At 42.1% G+C, this 19,924-nt stretch overlaps 9 non-coding genes across 9 annotated transcripts; all 9 read right to left on the bottom strand.

Moving 5' to 3' along the window:
- Positions 1 to 48: 48 nt before the first annotated feature.
- On the bottom strand, positions 49 to 131 carry trnal-cag (transfer RNA leucine (anticodon CAG)). Its single transcript has one exon. It is a non-coding gene; the product is annotated as a tRNA-Leu (tRNA).
- Positions 132 to 1,992: 1,861 nt separating this feature from the next.
- On the bottom strand, positions 1,993 to 2,074 carry trnas-uga (transfer RNA serine (anticodon UGA)). The gene has a single exon. It is a non-coding gene; the product is annotated as a tRNA-Ser (tRNA).
- A 1,842-nt stretch (positions 2,075 to 3,916) lies between these two features.
- On the bottom strand, positions 3,917 to 3,998 carry trnas-uga (transfer RNA serine (anticodon UGA)). The gene has a single exon. It is a non-coding gene; the product is annotated as a tRNA-Ser (tRNA).
- A 2,533-nt stretch (positions 3,999 to 6,531) lies between these two features.
- Positions 6,532 to 6,613, bottom strand: trnas-aga (transfer RNA serine (anticodon AGA)). Its single transcript has one exon. It is a non-coding gene; the product is annotated as a tRNA-Ser (tRNA).
- Positions 6,614 to 10,098: 3,485 nt separating this feature from the next.
- trnas-aga (transfer RNA serine (anticodon AGA)) lies at positions 10,099 to 10,180 on the bottom strand. The gene has a single exon. It is a non-coding gene; the product is annotated as a tRNA-Ser (tRNA).
- Positions 10,181 to 13,660: 3,480 nt separating this feature from the next.
- Positions 13,661 to 13,742, bottom strand: trnas-uga (transfer RNA serine (anticodon UGA)). Its single transcript has one exon. It is a non-coding gene; the product is annotated as a tRNA-Ser (tRNA).
- Positions 13,743 to 16,275: 2,533 nt separating this feature from the next.
- trnas-aga (transfer RNA serine (anticodon AGA)) lies at positions 16,276 to 16,357 on the bottom strand. The gene has a single exon. It is a non-coding gene; the product is annotated as a tRNA-Ser (tRNA).
- Positions 16,358 to 17,224: 867 nt separating this feature from the next.
- On the bottom strand, positions 17,225 to 17,306 carry trnas-uga (transfer RNA serine (anticodon UGA)). Its single transcript has one exon. It is a non-coding gene; the product is annotated as a tRNA-Ser (tRNA).
- A 2,528-nt stretch (positions 17,307 to 19,834) lies between these two features.
- trnas-uga (transfer RNA serine (anticodon UGA)) lies at positions 19,835 to 19,916 on the bottom strand. The gene has a single exon. It is a non-coding gene; the product is annotated as a tRNA-Ser (tRNA).
- Between the last annotated feature and the right edge of the window lie 8 nt (positions 19,917 to 19,924).

The raw sequence follows: 19,924 nt of genomic DNA, 5'->3' as shown, positions 1-19,924 counted from the left end.
GAGGAACAGCCAAATAACCCCTCAACAGAGTGCAGCAAAGGATCTAAATGTCAGGAGTGGGATTTGAACCCACGCCTCCAGGGGAGACTGCGACCTGAACGCAGCGCCTTAGACCGCTCGGCCATCCTGACACTTTGAAGCTGCGCGTCGTGGACCGTGCACGATGCACATTATGTTGACCATATGAGTCGTATATACACTTGTCTAACTGGTCGAATATCTACGGGCAGTGATTTAAAGGGAACCCATGCAGTATTTTGACCCAAATGTTTCCAGGAGAGGACAACACTTTTTAAGGTGACATAGCTGGATTTTTAACGGCTTGTCATACAAGCTTGGGTAACAGCCACAGCAAACCAGACACTGAGATGAACAACGCCCGAGTCTGGCATCTCACAATTCAATAGTGGGCAAGCGGTAATATCTGACTGAAGACTTTGTACAATAGCAGGTATGCAATGATTGTTTACTCTTATTGATAATTCTTACGGTTGATAGGGAAGAGGTCACTCAGCATTATTGTTACAACTGATACCCTAACAATGGCTCTGACCTGTCTGAATCATTTGGTAAGTGCTACTCGTTGGGGTAGTTGCTTGTTGCTTACAAGTTGGGGCAACTTTCAGTGAATTTGGACACCACGGATGTGTGAAACTATAATCACATTCATCGTTGTTGAGATTCTAACTTGAGTCTTTCTCTTCATAAATATTTCTTAAAATTCTTGCACAGATATTTAGTGAAACATACGCTGAAATCTCTTAGAGCAATACCTTTGAATACATCAGTGAAAGCATCATTTGGCTGTGTACCTACTCTCAATCTAGAGTGATAACTGCCTGTCAATGTGTGAATCACCTGGTTCATTCACATGGAGTGATCTGCCATCATCACTTCTATTGTCACATTGGATTCTGTGGGTTGGACTGTGAATCATCTCAAGTTATGATCAGACTCTGAGCATTCAAAGGAACAACACTTGACTCAGGCCCCTCAGAATGAAATGGTGGTCAACTGCTAAATTCTCAGTGGACAACTTCTAGGATAGCGGGAATGTAGTGATTATATTTGTTGTGGTGAATGCGGCAGGAGAAGATGCAAAGAAGCAGACCACCCATCTGTCTTATTGTCACGGTCGTTATTCTATCAATGGCTCTGACCTTCCTGAATGGTAAGTGCTATTTGTTGGGGTGCTTTTGGGTGATTGAAGCAACTAAAGATACTTCCTTTTTTTTCATTTTATTATTTATTTATTTATTGATTGATTGATATTTTTTTGTTTATTCATTTATTTATTTATTCGTTTATTTTTTCAATTGATTAAACGTTAAACAGTTCGGACAACATCCAATACTTTCAAAAGAAAGCACAATTAGACTTCTTCAAATAGGAGCACTTGATTTACAATATATTCATAAGCGCTTCTCGTTGGCGCGGTCTCCTCTGTGCATTTGCCTTTACCGTCTTCTGTGACTTGTGCAATGTGTCTCTGGATGTTAGCCCAGTTGTTTCACATATACTTCGGTTTTAATGTCGTTTTCTGCAAGCTTTGGTACCTTTCAGTGACAGCAATAATAGGAAATGTTGAAACCGTAATATTGTTTCACTTCATAAAGATTTAGTTAAACTGTTCCCAGTGTATTTGGTGTAATTTATTCTGTGTACAGTTTTTTTCTTTCTTTATTTCTTTATTCACATGAACTGCTTAACGATCGTCAGCGATTTTGTCCCTTTGGATTTGGATGTGGGTTGGATGCGAACCATCATCTGGGCAGCTCCTGAATGTTTAAAGGAACAACACCAGACTCTTGGGTCCCTCAGAATGAAAAGCATCCATTGGTTCAATTGGTAAATTCTCAGTACAACAGCAGGTATGCAACAACTGTAAACTTTTAATAGCATTTAAGGTACATGGTGTTTCAGGGAAGAATCCAGACAGGTTTGTCCTCACTCTTGCTACCCCAGCACTGGAATCACAAACCAAATCTCAGACGTAGTTGGCAGGATTCGGACCTGCGCGGGGAAACCCCAATGGATTTCAAGTCCATCGCCTTAACCACTCGGCCACAACTACGTAAAAAGCCTTGCTTCAGCATGGACCACTGTCTGATCGTATTTGATCCATGCACTTTGTTTCAGAATGTATAGGCTTCCGTTAGGGACCCTGCTCAGGTATTTCGGCAACACAACGAGGCAGTGTAGTTGGTTCCCTCGGCAACCAGCCACGGAGCGTGCCATAGAATCAAGACAGTGTTATAGTTTAGGACTAGAATGGGCTTCAGTGAACAACTCTTAAGCATAGTGTGGCAAACAGAAGCTTAAACCTGTTTGTAAGCGTTCTAAACTATACATTTCAAGTGACTTACTTCAAAATGAATTCCATGCAAAGAGGAACTACGTTACAAACAGTCTTTCAGACCCTCGACCGAGGGTGCAGCAACTGGGCTGATTGTCAGAAGTGGGATTTGAGTCCACGCCTCCAGACTGCTACCTGAACGCAGCACCTTGGACTGCTCTGCCATCCTGATCTGGAGAAGAAGCTCAAGTTTGAACCCCAGAATGGGCTACAAGGAGGAGTTCAAACTTGAACCCTAAACTATGCAGGGACATTTCAAGGGATTTCTTGAAAGAGGAACAGCCAAACAACCCCTCAACAGAGTGCAGCAAAGGCTCTAAATGTCAGGAGCGGGATATAAACCCACGCCTCCAGGGGAGACCGCTCGGCCATCCTGACACGTTGAAGCTGCGCGTCGTGGACCATGCATGATGCACATTATGTTGACCATATGAGTCGTATATACACTTGTCTAACTGGTCGAATATCTACGGCAGTGATTTAAAGGGAACCCATGCAGTATTTTGACCCAAATGTTTCCAGGAGAGGACAACACTTTTTAAGGTGACATAGCTGGATTTTTAACGGCTTGTCATACAAGCTTGGGTAACAGCCACAGCAAACCAGACACTGAGATGAACAACGCCCGAGTCTGGCATCTCACAATTCAATAGTGGGCAAGCGGTAATATCTGACTGAAGACTTTGTACAATAGCAGGTATGCAATGATTGTTTACTCTTATTGATAATTCTTACGGTTGATAGGGAAGAGGTCACTCAGCATTATTGTTACAACTGATACCCTAACAATGGCTCTGACCTGTCTGAATCAATTGGCAAGTTTGCTACTTGTTGGGGTAGTTGCTTGTTGCTTACAAGTTGGGGCAACTTTCAGTGAATTTGGACACCACGGATGTGTGAAACTATAATCACATTCATCGTTGTTGAGATTCTAACTTGAGTCTTTCTCTTCATAAATATTTCTTAAAATTCTTGCACAGATATTTAGTGAAACATACGCTGAAATCTCTTAGAGCAATACCTTTGAATACATCAGTGAAAGCATCATTTGGCTGTGTACCTACTCTCAATCTAGAGTGATAACTGCCTTTCAATGTGTGAATCACCTGGTTCATTCACATGGAGTGATCTGCCGTCATCACTTCTATTGTCACATTGGATTCTGTGGGTTGGACTGTGAATCATCTCAAGTTATGATCAGACTCTGAGCATTCAAAGGAACAACACTTGACTCAGGCCCCTCAGAATGAAATGGTGGTCAACTGCTAAATTCTCAGTGGACAACTTCTAGGATAGCGGGAATGTAGTGATTATATTTGTTGTGGTGAATACGGCAGGAGAAGATGCAAAGAAGCAGACCACCCATCTGTCTTATTGTCACAGTCGTTATTCTATCAAAAAGCATTCATTCAATTGGTAAATTCCCAGTACAACAGCAGGTATGCAACAACTGTAAACTTTTAATAGCATTTAAGGTACATGGTGTTTCAGGGAAGAATCCAGACAGGTTTGTCCTCACTCTTGCTACCCCAGCACTGGAATCACAAACCAAATCTCAGACGTAGTTGGCAGGATTCGGACCTGCGCGGGGAAACCCCAATGGATTTCAAGTCCATCGCCTTAACCACTCGGCCACAACTACGTAAAAAGCCTTGCTTCAGCATGGACCACTGTCTGATCGTATTTGATCCATGCACTTTGTTTCAGAATGTATAGGCTTCCGTTAGGGACCCTGCTCAGGTATTTCGGCAACACAACGAGGCAGTGTAGTTGGTTCCCTCGGCAACCAGCCACGGAGCGTGCCATAGAATCAAGACAGTGTTATAGTTTAGGACTAGAATGGGCTTCAGTGAACAACTCTTAAGCATAGTGTGGCAAACAGAAGCTTAAACCTGTTTGTAAGCGTTCTAAACTATACATTTCAAGTGACTTACTTCAAAATGAATTCCATGCAAAGAGGAACTACGTTACAAACAGTCTTTCAGACCCTCGACCGAGGGTGCAGCAACTGGGCTGATTGTCAGAAGTGGGATTTGAGTCCACGCCTCCAGACTGCTACCTGAACGCAGCACCTTGGACTGCTCTGCCATCCTGATCTGGAGAAGAAGCTCAAGTTTGAACCCCAGAATGGGCTACAAGGAGGAGTTCAAACTTGAACCCTAAACTATGCAGGGACATTTCAAGGGATTTCTTGAAAGAGGAACAGCCAAACAACCCCTCAACAGAGTGCAGCAAAGGCTCTAAATGTCAGGAGCGGGATTTAAACCCACGCCTCCAGGGGAGACCGCTCGGCCATCCTGACACTTTGAAGCTGCGCGTCGTGGACCGTGCACGATGCACATTATGTTGAGTCGTGTGCTAGTCGTATAAACACTTGTCTGACTGGTCGAATATCTACGGGCAGTGATTTAAAGGGAACCCATGCAGTATTTTGACCCAAATGTTTCCAGGAGAGGACAACACTTTTTAAGGTGACATACCTGGACTTTTAACAGCTCCATAGCTTGTCATACAAGCTTGGGTAACAGCCACAACAAACCAGACACTGAAATGAACAACGCCCGAGTCTGGCATCTCACAATTCAATAGTGGGCAAGCGGTAATATCTGACTGAAGACTTTGTACAATAGCAGGTATGCAATGATTGTTTACGCTTATTGATAATTCTTACGGTTGATAGGGAAGAGGTCACTCAGCATTATTGTTACAACTGATACCCTAACAATGGCTCTGACCTGTCTGAATCATTTGGCAAGTGCTACTTGTTGGGGTAGTTGCTTGTTGCTTACAAGTTGGGGCAACTTTCAGTGAATTTGGACACCACGGATGTGTGAAACTATAATCACATTCATCGTTGTTGAGATTCTAACTTGAGTCTTTCTCTTCATAAATATTTCTTAAAATTCTTGCACAGATATTTAGTGAAACATACGCTGAAATCTCTTGGAGCAATACCTTTGAATACATCAGTGAAAGCATCATTTGGCTGTGTACCTACTCTCAATCTAGAGTGATAACTGCCTGTCAATGTGTGAATCACCTGGTTCATTCACATGGAGTGATCTGCCGTCATCACTTCTATTGTCACATTGGATTCTGTGGGTTGGACTGTGAATCATCTCAAGTTATGATCAGACTCTGAGCATTCAAAGGAACAACACTTGACTCAGGCCCCTCAGAATGAAATGGTGGTCAACTGCTAAATTCTCAGTGGACAACTTCTAGGATAGCGGGAATGTAGTGATTATATTTGTTGTGGTGAATACGGCAGGAGAAGATGCAAAGAAGCAGACCACCCATCTGTCTTATTGTCACAGTCGTTATTCTATCAATGGCTCTGACCTTCCTGAATGGTAAGTGCTATTTGTTGGGGTGCTTTTGGATGATTGAAGCAACTAAAGATACTTCCTTTTTTTTTCATTTTATTATTTTTTGATTGATTGATTGATTGATATTATTTTGTTTATTCATTTATTTATTTATTAGTTTATTTTTTCAATTGATTAAACGTTAAACAGTTCGGACAACATCCAATACTTTCAAAAGAAAGCACAATTAGATTTCTTCAAATAGGAGCACTTGATTTACAATATATTCATAAGCGCTTCTCGTTGGGGCGGTCTCCTCTGTGTATTTGCCTTTACCGTCTTCTGTGACTGGTGCAATGTGTCTCTGGATGTTACCCCAGTTGTATCACATATACTTTGGTTTTAATGTCATTTTCTGCAAGCTTTGGTACCTTTCAGTGACAGCAATAATAGGAAATGTTGAAACCGTAATATTGTTTCACTTCATAAAGATTTAGTTAAACTGTTCCCAGTGTATTTGGTGTAATTTATTCTGTGTACAGTTTTTTTCTTTCTTTATTTCTTTATTCACATGAACTGCTTAACGATCGTCAGCGCTTTTGTCCCTTTGGATTTGGATGTGGGTTGGATGCGAACCATCATCTGGGCAGCTCCTGAATGTTTAAAGGAACAACACCAGACTCTTGGGTCCCTCAGAATGAAAAGCATCCATTGGTTCAATTGGCAAATTCCCAGTACAACAGCAGGTATGCAACAACTGTAAACTTTTAATAGCATTTAAGGTACATGGTGTTCCAGTGAAGAATACAGTCAGGCTTGTGGTCATTCTGTCTACCCCAGCAACGGAATCACAAACCAAATCGCAGACGTAGTTGGCAGGATTCGAACCTGCGCGGGGAAACCCCAATGGATTTCTAGTCCATCGCCTTAACCACTCGGCCACAACTACGTAAAAAGGCTGTGCTTCAGCATGGACCACTGTCTGATCGTATTTGATCCATGCACTTTGTTTCAGAATGTATAGGCTTCCGTCAGGGACCCTGCTCAGGCATTTCGGCAACACAACGAGGCAGTGTAGTCGGTTCCCTCGGCAACCATCCATGGACAGTGCCATAGAATCAAGACAGTGTTGTAGTTTAAGCCTAGAATGGGCTTCAGTGAACAACTCTTAAGCATAGTGAGGCAAACAGAAGCTTCAACCTATTTGTAAGCGTTCTAAACTTGATTTACAATATATTCATAAGCGCTTCTCGTTGGGGTGGTCTCCTCTGTGCATTTGCCTTTACCGTCTTCTGTGACTTGTGCAATGTGTCTCTGGATGTTAGCCCAGTTGTATCACATATACTTCGGTTTTAATGTCGTTTTCTGCAAGCTTTGGTACCTTTCAGTGACAGCAATAATAGGAAATGTTGAAACCGTAATATTGTTTCACTTCATAAAGATTTAGTTAAACTGTTCCCAGTGCATTTGGTGTAATTTATTCTGTGTACAGTTTTTTTCTTTCTTTATTTCTTTATTCACATGAACTGCTTAACGATCGTCAGCGATTTTGTCCCTTTGGATTTGGATGTGGGTTGGATGCGAACCATCATCTGGGCAGCTCCTGAATGTTTAAAGGAACAACACCAGACTCTTGGGTCCCTCAGAATGAAAAGCATCCATTGGTTCAATTGGTAAATTCTCAGTACAACAGCAGGTATGCAACAACTGTAAACTTTTAATAGCATTTAAGGTACATGGTGTTTCAGGGAAGAATCCAGACAGGTTTGTCCTCACTCTTGCTACCCCAGCACTGGAATCACAAACCAAATCTCAGACATAGTTGGCAGGATTCGGACCTGCGCGGGGAAACCCCAATGGATTTCAAGTCCATCGCCTTAACCACTCGGCCACAACTACGTAAAAAGCCTTGCTTCAGCATGGACCACTGTCTGATCGTATTTGATCCATGCACTTTGTTTCAGAATGTATAGGCTTCCGTTAGGGACCCTGCTCAGGTATTTCGGCAACACAACGAGGCAGTGTAGTTGGTTCCCTCGGCAACCGGCCACGGAGCGTGCCATAGAATCAAGACAGTGTTATAGTTTAGGACTAGAATGGGCTTCAGTGAACAACTCTTAAGCATAGTGTGGCAAACAGAAGCTTAAACCTGTTTGTAAGCGTTCTAAACTATACATTTCAAGTGACTTACTTCAAAATGAATTCCATGCAAAGAGGAACTACGTTACAAACAGTCTTTCAGACCCTCGACCGAGGGTGCAGCAACTGGTCAGGTTGTCAGAAGTGGGATTTGAGTCCACGCCTCCAGACTGCTACCTGAACGCAGCACCTTGGACTGCTCTGCCATCCTGATCTGGAGAAGAAGCTCAAGTTTGAACCCCAGAATGGGCTACAAGGAGGAGTTCAAACTTGAACCCTAAACTATGCAGGGACATTTCAAGGGATTTCTTGAAAGAGGAACAGCCAAACAACCCCTCAACAGAGTGCAGCAAAGGCTCTAAATGTCAGGAGCGGGATATAAACCCACGCCTCCAGGGGAGACCGCTCGGCCATCCTGACACGTTGAAGCTGCGCGTCGTGGACCGTGCACGATGCACATTATGTTGAGTCGTGTGCTAGTCGTATAAACACTTGTCTGACTGGTCGAATATCTACGGGCAGTGATTTAAAGGGAACCCATGCAGTATTTTGACCCAAATGTTTCCAGGAGAGGACAACACTTTTTAAGGTGACATACCTGGATTTTTAACGGCTCCATAGCTTGTCATACAAGCTTGGGTAACAGCCACAGCAAACCAGACACTGAGATGAACAACGCCCGAGTCTGGCATCTCACAATTCAATAGTGGGCAAGCGGTAATATCTGACTGAAGACTTTGTACAATAGCAGGTATGCAATGATTGTTTACTCTTATTGATAATTCTTACGGTTGATAGGGAAGAGGTCACTCAGCATTATTGTTACAACTGATACCCTAACAATGGCTCTGACCTGTCTGAATCAATTGGCAAGTTTGCTACTTGTTGGGGTAGTTGCTTGTTGCTTACAAGTTGGGGCAACTTTCAGTGAATTTGGACACCACGGATGTGTGAAACTATAATCACATTCATCGTTGTTGAGATTCTAACTTGAGTCTTTCTCTTCATAAATATTTCTTAAAATTCTTGCACAGATATTTAGTGAAACATACGCTGAAATCTCTTAGAGCAATACCTTTGAATACATCAGTGAAAGCATCATTTGGCTGTGTACCTACTCTCAATCTAGAGTGATAACTGCCTGTCAATGTGTGAATCACCTGGTTCATTCACATGGAGTGATCTGCCATCATCACTTCTATTGTCACATTGGATTCTGTGGGTTGGACTGTGAATCATCTCAAGTTATGATCAGACTCTGAGCATTCAAAGGAACAACACTTGACTCAGGCCCCTCAGAATGAAATGGTGGTCAACTGCTAAATTCTCAGTGGACAACTTCTAGGATAGCGGGAATGTAGTGATTATATTTGTTGTGGTGAATGCGGCAGGAGAAGATGCAAAGAAGCAGACCACCCATCTGTCTTATTGTCACAGTCGTTATTCTATCAATGGCTCTGACCTTCCTGAATGGTAAGTGCTATTTGTTGGGGTGCTTTTGGATGATTGAAGCAACTAAAGATACTTCCTTTTTTTTTCATTTTATTATTTTTTGATTGATTGATTGATTGATATTATTTTGTTTATTCATTTATTTATTTATTAGTTTATTTTTTCAATTGATTAAACGTTAAACAGTTCGGACAACATCCAATACTTTCAAAAGAAAGCACAATTAGATTTCTTCAAATAGGAGCACTTGATTTACAATATATTCATAAGCGCTTCTCGTTGGGGCGGTCTCCTCTGTGTATTTGCCTTTACCGTCTTCTGTGACTGGTGCAATGTGTCTCTGGATGTTACCCCAGTTGTATCACATATACTTTGGTTTTAATGTCATTTTCTACAAGCTTTGGTACCTTTCAGTGACAGCAATAATAGGAAATGTTGAAACCGTAATATTGTTTCACTTCATAAAGATTTAGTTAAACTGTTCCCAGTGTATTTGGTGTAATTTATTCTGTGTACAGTTTTTTTCTTTCTTTATTTCTTTATTCACATGAACTGCTTAACGATCGTCAGCGCTTTTGTCCCTTTGGATTTGGATGTGGGTTGGATGCGAACCATCATCTGGGCAGCTCCTGAATGTTTAAAGGAACAACACCAGACTCTTGGGTCCCTCAGAATGAAAAGCATCCATTGGTTCAATTGGCAAATTCCCAGTACAACAGCAGGTATGCAACAACTGTAAACTTTTAATAGCATTTAAGGTACATGGTGTTCCAGTGAAGAATACAGTCAGGCTTGTGGTCATTCTGTCTACCCCAGCAACGGAATCACAAACCAAATCGCAGACGTAGTTGGCAGGATTCGAACCTGCGCGGGGAAACCCCAATGGATTTCTAGTCCATCGCCTTAACCACTCGGCCACAACTACGTAAAAAGGCTGTGCTTCAGCATGGACCACTGTCTGATCGTATTTGATCCATGCACTTTGTTTCAGAATGTATAGGCTTCCGTCAGGGACCCTGCTCAGGCATTTCGGCAACACAACGAGGCAGTGTAGTCGGTTCCCTCGGCAACCATCCATGGACAGTGCCATAGAATCAAGACAGTGTTGTAGTTTAAGCCTAGAATGGGCTTCAGTGAACAACTCTTAAGCATAGTGAGGCAAACAGAAGCTTCAACCTATTTGTAAGCGTTCTAAACTTGATTTACAATATATTCATAAGCGCTTCTCGTTGGGGTGGTCTCCTCTGTGCATTTGCCTTTACCGTCTTCTGTGACTTGTGCAATGTGTCTCTGGATGTTAGCCCAGTTGTATCACATATACTTCGGTTTTAATGTCGTTTTCTGCAAGCTTTGGTACCTTTCAGTGACAGCAATAATAGGAAATGTTGAAACCGTAATATTGTTTCACTTCATAAAGATTTAGTTAAACTGTTCCCAGTGCATTTGGTGTAATTTATTCTGTGTACAGTTTTTTTCTTTCTTTATTTCTTTATTCACATGAACTGCTTAACGATCGTCAGCGATTTTGTCCCTTTGGATTTGGATGTGGGTTGGATGCGAACCATCATCTGGGCAGCTCCTGAATGTTTAAAGGAACAACACCAGACTCTTGGGTCCCTCAGAATGAAAAGCATCCATTGGTTCAATTGGTAAATTCTCAGTACAACAGCAGGTATGCAACAACTGTAAACTTTTAATAGCATTTAAGGTACATGGTGTTTCAGGGAAGAATCCAGACAGGTTTGTCCTCACTCTTGCTACCCCAGCACTGGAATCACAAACCAAATCTCAGACATAGTTGGCAGGATTCGGACCTGCGCGGGGAAACCCCAATGGATTTCAAGTCCATCGCCTTAACCACTCGGCCACAACTACGTAAAAAGCCTTGCTTCAGCATGGACCACTGTCTGATCGTATTTGATCCATGCACTTTGTTTCAGAATGTATAGGCTTCCGTTAGGGACCCTGCTCAGGTATTTCGGCAACACAACGAGGCAGTGTAGTTGGTTCCCTCGGCAACCAGCCACGGAGCGTGCCATAGAATCAAGACAGTGTTATAGTTTAGGACTAGAATGGGCTTCAGTGAACAACTCTTAAGCATAGTGTGGCAAACAGAAGCTTAAACCTGTTTGTAAGCGTTCTAAACTATACATTTCAAGTGACTTACTTCAAAATGAATTCCATGCAAAGAGGAACTACGTTACAAACAGTCTTTCAGACCCTCGACCGAGGGTGCAGCAACTGGGCTGATTGTCAGAAGTGGGATTTGAGTCCACGCCTCCAGACTGCTACCTGAACGCAGCACCTTGGACTGCTCTGCCATCCTGATCTGGAGAAGAAGCTCAAGTTTGAACCCCAGAATGGGCTACAAGGAGGAGTTCAAACTTGAACCCTAAACTATGCAGGGACATTTCAAGGGATTTCTTGAAAGAGGAACAGCCAAACAACCCCTCAACAGAGTGCAGCAAAGGCTCTAAATGTCAGGAGCGGGATATAAACCCACGCCTCCAGGGGAGACCGCTCGGCCATCCTGACACGTTGAAGCTGCGCGTCGTGGACCGTGCACGATGCACATTATGTTGAGTCGTGTGCTAGTCGTATAAACACTTGTCTGACTGGTCGAATATCTACGGGCAGTGATTTAAAGGGAACCCATGCAGTATTTTGACCCAAATGTTTCCAGGAGAGGACAACACTTTTTAAGGTGACATACCTGGATTTTTAACGGCTCCATAGCTTGTCATACAAGCTTGGGTAACAGCCACAGCAAACCAGACACTGAGATGAACAACGCCCGAGTCTGGCATCTCACAATTCAATAGTGGGCAAGCGGTAATATCTGACTGAAGACTTTGTACAATAGCAGGTATGCAATGATTGTTTACTCTTATTGATAATTCTTACGGTTGATAGGGAAGAGGTCACTCAGCATTATTGTTACAACTGATACCCTAACAATGGCTCTGACCTGTCTGAATCAATTGGCAAGTTTGCTACTTGTTGGGGTAGTTGCTTGTTGCTTACAAGTTGGGGCAACTTTCAGTGAATTTGGACACCACGGATGTGTGAAACTATAATCACATTCATCGTTGTTGAGATTCTAACTTGAGTCTTTCTCTTCATAAATATTTCTTAAAATTCTTGCACAGATATTTAGTGAAACATACGCTGAAATCTCTTAGAGCAATACCTTTGAATACATCAGTGAAAGCATCATTTGGCTGTGTACCTACTCTCAATCTAGAGTGATAACTGCCTGTCAATGTGTGAATCACCTGGTTCATTCACATGGAGTGATCTGCCATCATCACTTCTATTGTCACATTGGATTCTGTGGGTTGGACTGTGAATCATCTCAAGTTATGATCAGACTCTGAGCATTCAAAGGAACAACACTTGACTCAGGCCCCTCAGAATGAAATGGTGGTCAACTGCTAAATTCTCAGTGGACAACTTCTAGGATAGCGGGAATGTAGTGATTATATTTGTTGTGGTGAATGCGGCAGGAGAAGATGCAAAGAAGCAGACCACCCATCTGTCTTATTGTCACGGTCGTTATTCTATCAATGGCTCTGACCTTCCTGAATGGTAAGTGCTATTTGTTGGGGTGCTTTTGGGTGATTGAAGCAACTAAAGATACTTCCTTTTTTTTCATTTTATTATTTATTTATTTATTGATTGATTGATATTTTTTTGTTTATTCATTTATTTATTTATTCGTTTATTTTTTCAATTGATTAAACGTTAAACAGTTCGGACAACATCCAATACTTTCAAAAGAAAGCACAATTAGACTTCTTCAAATAGGAGCACTTGATTTACAATATATTCATAAGCGCTTCTCGTTGGGGCGGTCTCCTCTGTGCATTTGCCTTTACCGTCTTCTGTGACTGGTGCAATGTGTCTCTGGATGTTACCCCAGTTGTATCACATATACTTCGGTTTTAATGTCATTTTCTGCAAGCTTTGGTACCTTTCAGTGACAGCAATAATAGGAAATGTTGAAACCGTAATATTGTTTCACTTCATAAAGATTTAGTTAAACTGTTCCCAGTGTATTTGGTGTAATTTATTCTGTGTACAGTTTTTTTCTTTCTTTATTTCTTTATTCACATGAACTGCTTAACGATCGTCAGCGATTTTGTCCCTTTGGATTTGGATGTGGGTTGGATGCGAACCATCATCTGGGCAGCTCCTGAATGTTTAAAGGAACAACACCAGACTCTTGGGTCCCTCAGAATGAAAAGCATTCATTCAATTGGTAAATTCCCAGTACAACAGCAGGTATGCAACAACTGTAAACTTTTAATAGCATTTAAGGTACATGGTGTTTCAGGGAAGAATCCAGACAGGTTTGTCCTCACTCTTGCTACCCCAGCACTGGAATCACAAACCAAATCTCAGACGTAGTTGGCAGGATTCGGACCTGCGCGGGGAAACCCCAATGGATTTCAAGTCCATCGCCTTAACCACTCGGCCACAACTACGTAAAAAGCCTTGCTTCAGCATGGACCACTGTCTGATCGTATTTGATCCATGCACTTTGTTTCAGAATGTATAGGCTTCCGTTAGGGACCCTGCTCAGGTATTTCGGCAACACAACGAGGCAGTGTAGTTGGTTCCCTCGGCAACCAGCCACGGAGCGTGCCATAGAATCAAGACAGTGTTATAGTTTAGGACTAGAATGGGCTTCAGTGAACAACTCTTAAGCATAGTGTGGCAAACAGAAGCTTAAACCTGTTTGTAAGCGTTCTAAACTATACATTTCAAGTGACTTACTTCAAAATGAATTCCATGCAAAGAGGAACTACGTTACAAACAGTCTTTCAGACCCTCGACCGAGGGTGCAGCAACTGGGCTGATTGTCAGAAGTGGGATTTGAGTCCACGCCTCCAGACTGCTACCTGAACGCAGCACCTTGGACTGCTCTGCCATCCTGATCTGGAGAAGAAGCTCAAGTTTGAACCCCAGAATGGGCTACAAGGAGGAGTTCAAACTTGAACCCTAAACTATGCAGGGACATTTCAAGGGATTTCTTGAAAGAGGAACAGCCAAACAACCCCTCAACAGAGTGCAGCAAAGGCTCTAAATGTCAGGAGCGGGATATAAACCCACGCCTCCAGGGGAGACCGCTCGGCCATCCTGACACGTTGAAGCTGCGCGTCGTGGACCGTGCACGATGCACATTATGTTGAGTCGTGTGCTAGTCGTATAAACACTTGTCTGACTGGTCGAATATCTACGGGCAGTGATTTAAAGGGAACCCATGCAGTATTTTGACCCAAATGTTTCCAGGAGAGGACAACACTTTTTAAGGTGACATACCTGGATTTTTAACAGCTCCATAGCTTGTCATACAAGCTTGGGTAACAGCCACAACAAACCAGACACTGAAATGAACAACGCCCGAGTCTGGCATCTCACAATTCAATAGTGGGCAAGCGGTAATATCTGACTGAAGACTTTGTACAATAGCAGGTATGCAATGATTGTTTACGCTTATTGATAATTCTTACGGTTGATAGGGAAGAGGTCACTCAGCATTATTGTTACAACTGATACCCTAACAATGGCTCTGACCTGTCTGAATCATTTGGCAAGTGCTACTTGTTGGGGTAGTTGCTTGTTGCTTACAAGTTGGGGCAACTTTCAGTGAATTTGGACACCACGGATGTGTGAAACTATAATCACATTCATCGTTGTTGAGATTCTAACTTGAGTCTTTCTCTTCATAAATATTTCTTAAAATTCTTGCACAGATATTTAGTGAAACATACGCTGAAATCTCTTAGAGCAATACCTTTGAATACATCAGTGAAAGCATCATTTGGCTGTGTACCTACTCTCAATCTAGAGTGATAACTGCCTGTCAATGTGTGAATCACCTGGTTCATTCACATGGAGTGATCTGCCGTCATCACTTCTATTGTCACATTGGATTCTGTGGGTTGGACTGTGAATCATCTCAAGTTATGATCAGACTCTGAGCATTCAAAGGAACAACACTTGACTCAGGCCCCTCAGAATGAAATGGTGGTCAACTGCTAAATTCTCAGTGGACAACTTCTAGGATAGCGGGAATGTAGTGATTATATTTGTTGTGGTGAATACGGCAGGAGAAGATGCAAAGAAGCAGACCACCCATCTGTCTTATTGTCACAGTCGTTATTCTATCAATGGCTCTGACCTTCCTGAATGGTAAGTGCTATTTGTTGGGGTGCTTTTGGATGATTGAAGCAACTAAAGATACTTCCTTTTTTTTTCATTTTATTATTTTTTGATTGATTGATTGATTGATATTATTTTGTTTATTCATTTATTTATTTATTAGTTTATTTTTTCAATTGATTAAACGTTAAACAGTTCGGACAACATCCAATACTTTCAAAAGAAAGCACAATTAGATTTCTTCAAATAGGAGCACTTGATTTACAATATATTCATAAGCGCTTCTCGTTGGGGCGGTCTCCTCTGTGTATTTGCCTTTACCGTCTTCTGTGACTGGTGCAATGTGTCTCTGGATGTTACCCCAGTTGTATCACATATACTTTGGTTTTAATGTCATTTTCTGCAAGCTTTGGTACCTTTCAGTGACAGCAATAATAGGAAATGTTGAAACCGTAATATTGTTTCACTTCATAAAGATTTAGTTAAACTGTTCCCAGTGTATTTGGTGTAATTTATTCTGTGTACAGTTTTTTTCTTTCTTTATTTCTTTATTCACATGAACTGCTTAACGATCGTCAGCGCTTTTGTCCCTTTGGATTTGGATGTGGGTTGGATGCGAACCATCATCTGGGCAGCTCCTGAATGTTTAAAGGAACAACACCAGACTCTTGGGTCCCTCAGAATGAAAAGCATCCATTGGTTCAATTGGCAAATTCCCAGTACAACAGCAGGTATGCAACAACTGTAAACTTTTAATAGCATTTAAGGTACATGGTGTTCCAGTGAAGAATACAGTCAGGCTTGTGGTCATTCTGTCTACCCCAGCAATGGAATCACAAACCAAATCGCAGACGTAGTTGGCAGGATTCGAACCTGCGCAGGGAAACCCCAATGGATTTCTAGTCCATCGCCTTAACCACTCGGCCACAACTACGTAAAAAGCCTTGCTTCAGCATGGACCACTGTCTGATCGTATTTGATCCATGCACTTTGTTTCAGAATGTATAGGCTTCCGTCAGGGACCCTGCTCAGGCATTTCGGCAACACAACGAGGCAGTGTAGTCGGTTCCCTCGGCAACCATCCATGGACAGTGCCATAGAATCAAGACAGTGTTGTAGTTTAAGCCTAGAATGGGCTTCAGTGAACAACTCTTAAGCATAGTGAGGCAAACAGAAGCTTCAACCTATTTGTAAGCGTTCTAAACTTGATTTACAATATATTCATAAGCGCTTCTCGTTGGGGTGGTCTCCTCTGTGCATTTGCCTTTACCGTCTTCTGTGACTTGTGCAATGTGTCTCTGGATGTTAGCCCAGTTGTATCACATATACTTCGGTTTTAATGTCGTTTTCTGCAAGCTTTGGTACCTTTCAGTGACAGCAATAATAGGAAATGTTGAAACCGTAATATTGTTTCACTTCATAAAGATTTAGTTAAACTGTTCCCAGTGCATTTGGTGTAATTTATTCTGTGTACAGTTTTTTTCTTTCTTTATTTCTTTATTCACATGAACTGCTTAACGATCGTCAGCGATTTTGTCCCTTTGGATTTGGATGTGGGTTGGATGCGAACCATCATCTGGGCAGCTCCTGAATGTTTAAAGGAACAACACCAGACTCTTGGGTCCCTCAGAATGAAAAGCATCCATTGGTTCAATTGGTAAATTCTCAGTACAACAGCAGGTATGCAACAACTGTAAGCTTTTAATAGCATTTAAGGTACATGGTGTTTCAGGGAAGAATCCAGACAGGTTTGTCCTCACTCTTGCTACCCCAGCACTGGAATCACAAACCAAATCTCAGACGTAGTTGGCAGGATTCGGACCTGCGCGGGGAAACCCCAATGGATTTCAAGTCCATCGCCTTAACCACTCGGCCACAACTACGTAAAAAGCCTTGCTTCAGCATGGACCACTGTCTGATCGTATTTGATCCATGCACTTTGTTTCAGAATGTATAGGCTTCCGTTAGGGACCCTGCTCAGGTATTTCGGCAACACAACGAGGCAGTGTAGTTGGTTCCCTCGGCAACCAGCCACGGAGCGTGCCATAGAATCAAGACAGTGTTATAGTTTAGGACTAGAATGGGCTTCAGTGAACAACTCTTAAGCATAGTGTGGCAAACAGAAGCTTAAACCTGTTTGTAAGCGTTCTAAACTATACATTTCAAGTGACTTACTTCAAAATGAATTCCATGCAAAGAGGAACTACGTTACAAACAGTCTTTCAGACCCTCGACCGAGGGTGCAGCAACTGGGCTGATTGTCAGAAGTGGGATTTGAGTCCACGCCTCCAGACTGCTACCTGAACGCAGCACCTTGGACTGCTCTGCCATCCTGATCTGGAGAAGAAGCTCAAGTTTGAACCCCAGAATGGGCTACAAGGAGGAGTTCAAACTTGAACCCTAAACTATGCAGGGACATTTCAAGGGATTTCTTGAAAGAGGAACAGCCAAACAACCCCTCAACAGAGTGCAGCAAAGGCTCTAAATGTCAGGAGCGGGATATAAACCCACGCCTCCAGGGGAGACCGCTCGGCCATCCTGACACGTTGAAGCTGCGCGGCGTGGACCGTGCACGATGCACATTATGTTGAGTCGTGTGCTAGTCGTATAAACACTTGTCTGACTGGTCGAATATCTACGGGCAGTGATTTAAAGGGAACCCATGCAGTATTTTGACCCAAATGTTTCCAGGAGAGGACAACACTTTTTAAGGTGACATACCTGGATTTTTAACGGCTCCATAGCTTGTCATACAAGCTTGGGTAACAGCCACAGCAAACCAGACACTGAGATGAACAACGCCCGAGTCTGGCATCTCACAATTCAATAGTGGGCAAGCGGTAATATCTGACTGAAGACTTTGTACAATAGCAGGTATGCAATGATTGTTTACTCTTATTGATAATTCTTACGGTTGATAGGGAAGAGGTCACTCAGCATTATTGTTACAACTGATACCCTAACAATGGCTCTGACCTGTCTGAATCATTTGGTAAGTGCTACTTGTTGGGGTAGTTGCTTGTTGCTTACAAGTTGGGGAAACTTTCAGTGAATTTGGACACCACGGATGTGTGAAACTATAATCACATTCATCGTTGTTGAGATTCTAACTTGAGTCTTTCTCTTCATAAATATTTCTTAAAATTCTTGCACAGATATTTAGTGAAACATACGCTGAAATCTCTTAGAGCAATACCTTTGAATACATCAGTGAAAGCATCATTTGGCTGTGTACCTACTCTCAATCTAGAGTGATAACTGCCTGTCAATGTGTGAATCACCTGGTTCATTCACATGGAGTGATCTGCCATCATCACTTCTATTGTCACATTGGATTCTGTGGGTTGGACTGTGAATCATCTCAAGTTATGATCAGACTCTGAGCATTCAAAGGAACAACACTTGACTCAGGCCCCTCAGAATGAAATGGTGGTCAACTGCTAAATTCTCAGTGGACAACTTCTAGGATAGCGGGAATGTAGTGATTATATTTGTTGTGGTGAATGCGGCAGGAGAAGATGCAAAGAAGCAGACCACCCATCTGTCTTATTGTCACGGTCGTTATTCTATCAATGGCTCTGACCTTCCTGAATGGTAAGTGCTATTTGTTGGGGTGCTTTTGGGTGATTGAAGCAACTAAAGATACTTCCTTTTTTTTCATTTTATTATTTATTTATTTATTGATTGATTGATATTTTTTTGTTTATTCATTTATTTATTTATTCGTTTATTTTTTCAATTGATTAAACGTTAAACAGTTCGGACAACATCCAATACTTTCAAAAGAAAGCACAATTAGACTTCTTCAAATAGGAGCACTTGATTTACAATATATTCATAAGCGCTTCTCGTTGGGGCGGTCTCCTCTGTGCATTTGCCTTTACCGTCTTCTGTGACTGGTGCAATGTGTCTCTGGATGTTACCCCAGTTGTATCACATATACTTCGGTTTTAATGTCATTTTCTGCAAGCTTTGGTACCTTTCAGTGACAGCAATAATAGGAAATGTTGAAACCGTAATATTGTTTCACTTCATAAAGATTTAGTTAAACTGTTCCCAGTGTATTTGGTGTAATTTATTCTGTGTACAGTTTTTTTCTTTCTTTATTTCTTTATTCACATGAACTGCTTAACGATCGTCAGCGATTTTGTCCCTTTGGATTTGGATGTGGGTTGGATGCGAACCATCATCTGGGCAGCTCCTGAATGTTTAAAGGAACAACACCAGACTCTTGGGTCCCTCAGAATGAAAAGCATTCATTCAATTGGTAAATTCCCAGTACAACAGCAGGTATGCAACAACTGTAAACTTTTAATAGCATTTAAGGTACATGGTGTTTCAGGGAAGAATCCAGACAGGTTTGTCCTCACTCTTGCTACCCCAGCACTGGAATCACAAACCAAATCTCAGACGTAGTTGGCAGGATTCGGACCTGCGCGGGGAAACCCCAATGGATTTCAAGTCCATCGCCTTAACCACTCGGCCACAACTACGTAAAAAG

The sequence above is a fragment of the Ictalurus punctatus genome, chromosome 13, assembly GCF_001660625.3.
Source record: "Ictalurus punctatus breed USDA103 chromosome 13, Coco_2.0, whole genome shotgun sequence".
In the NCBI taxonomy this organism is placed as follows: domain Eukaryota; kingdom Metazoa; phylum Chordata; class Actinopteri; order Siluriformes; family Ictaluridae; genus Ictalurus; species Ictalurus punctatus.
The sequence above is the reverse complement of the archived record's forward strand: the minus strand, read 5'-3'. Positions and strand labels throughout refer to the sequence as shown.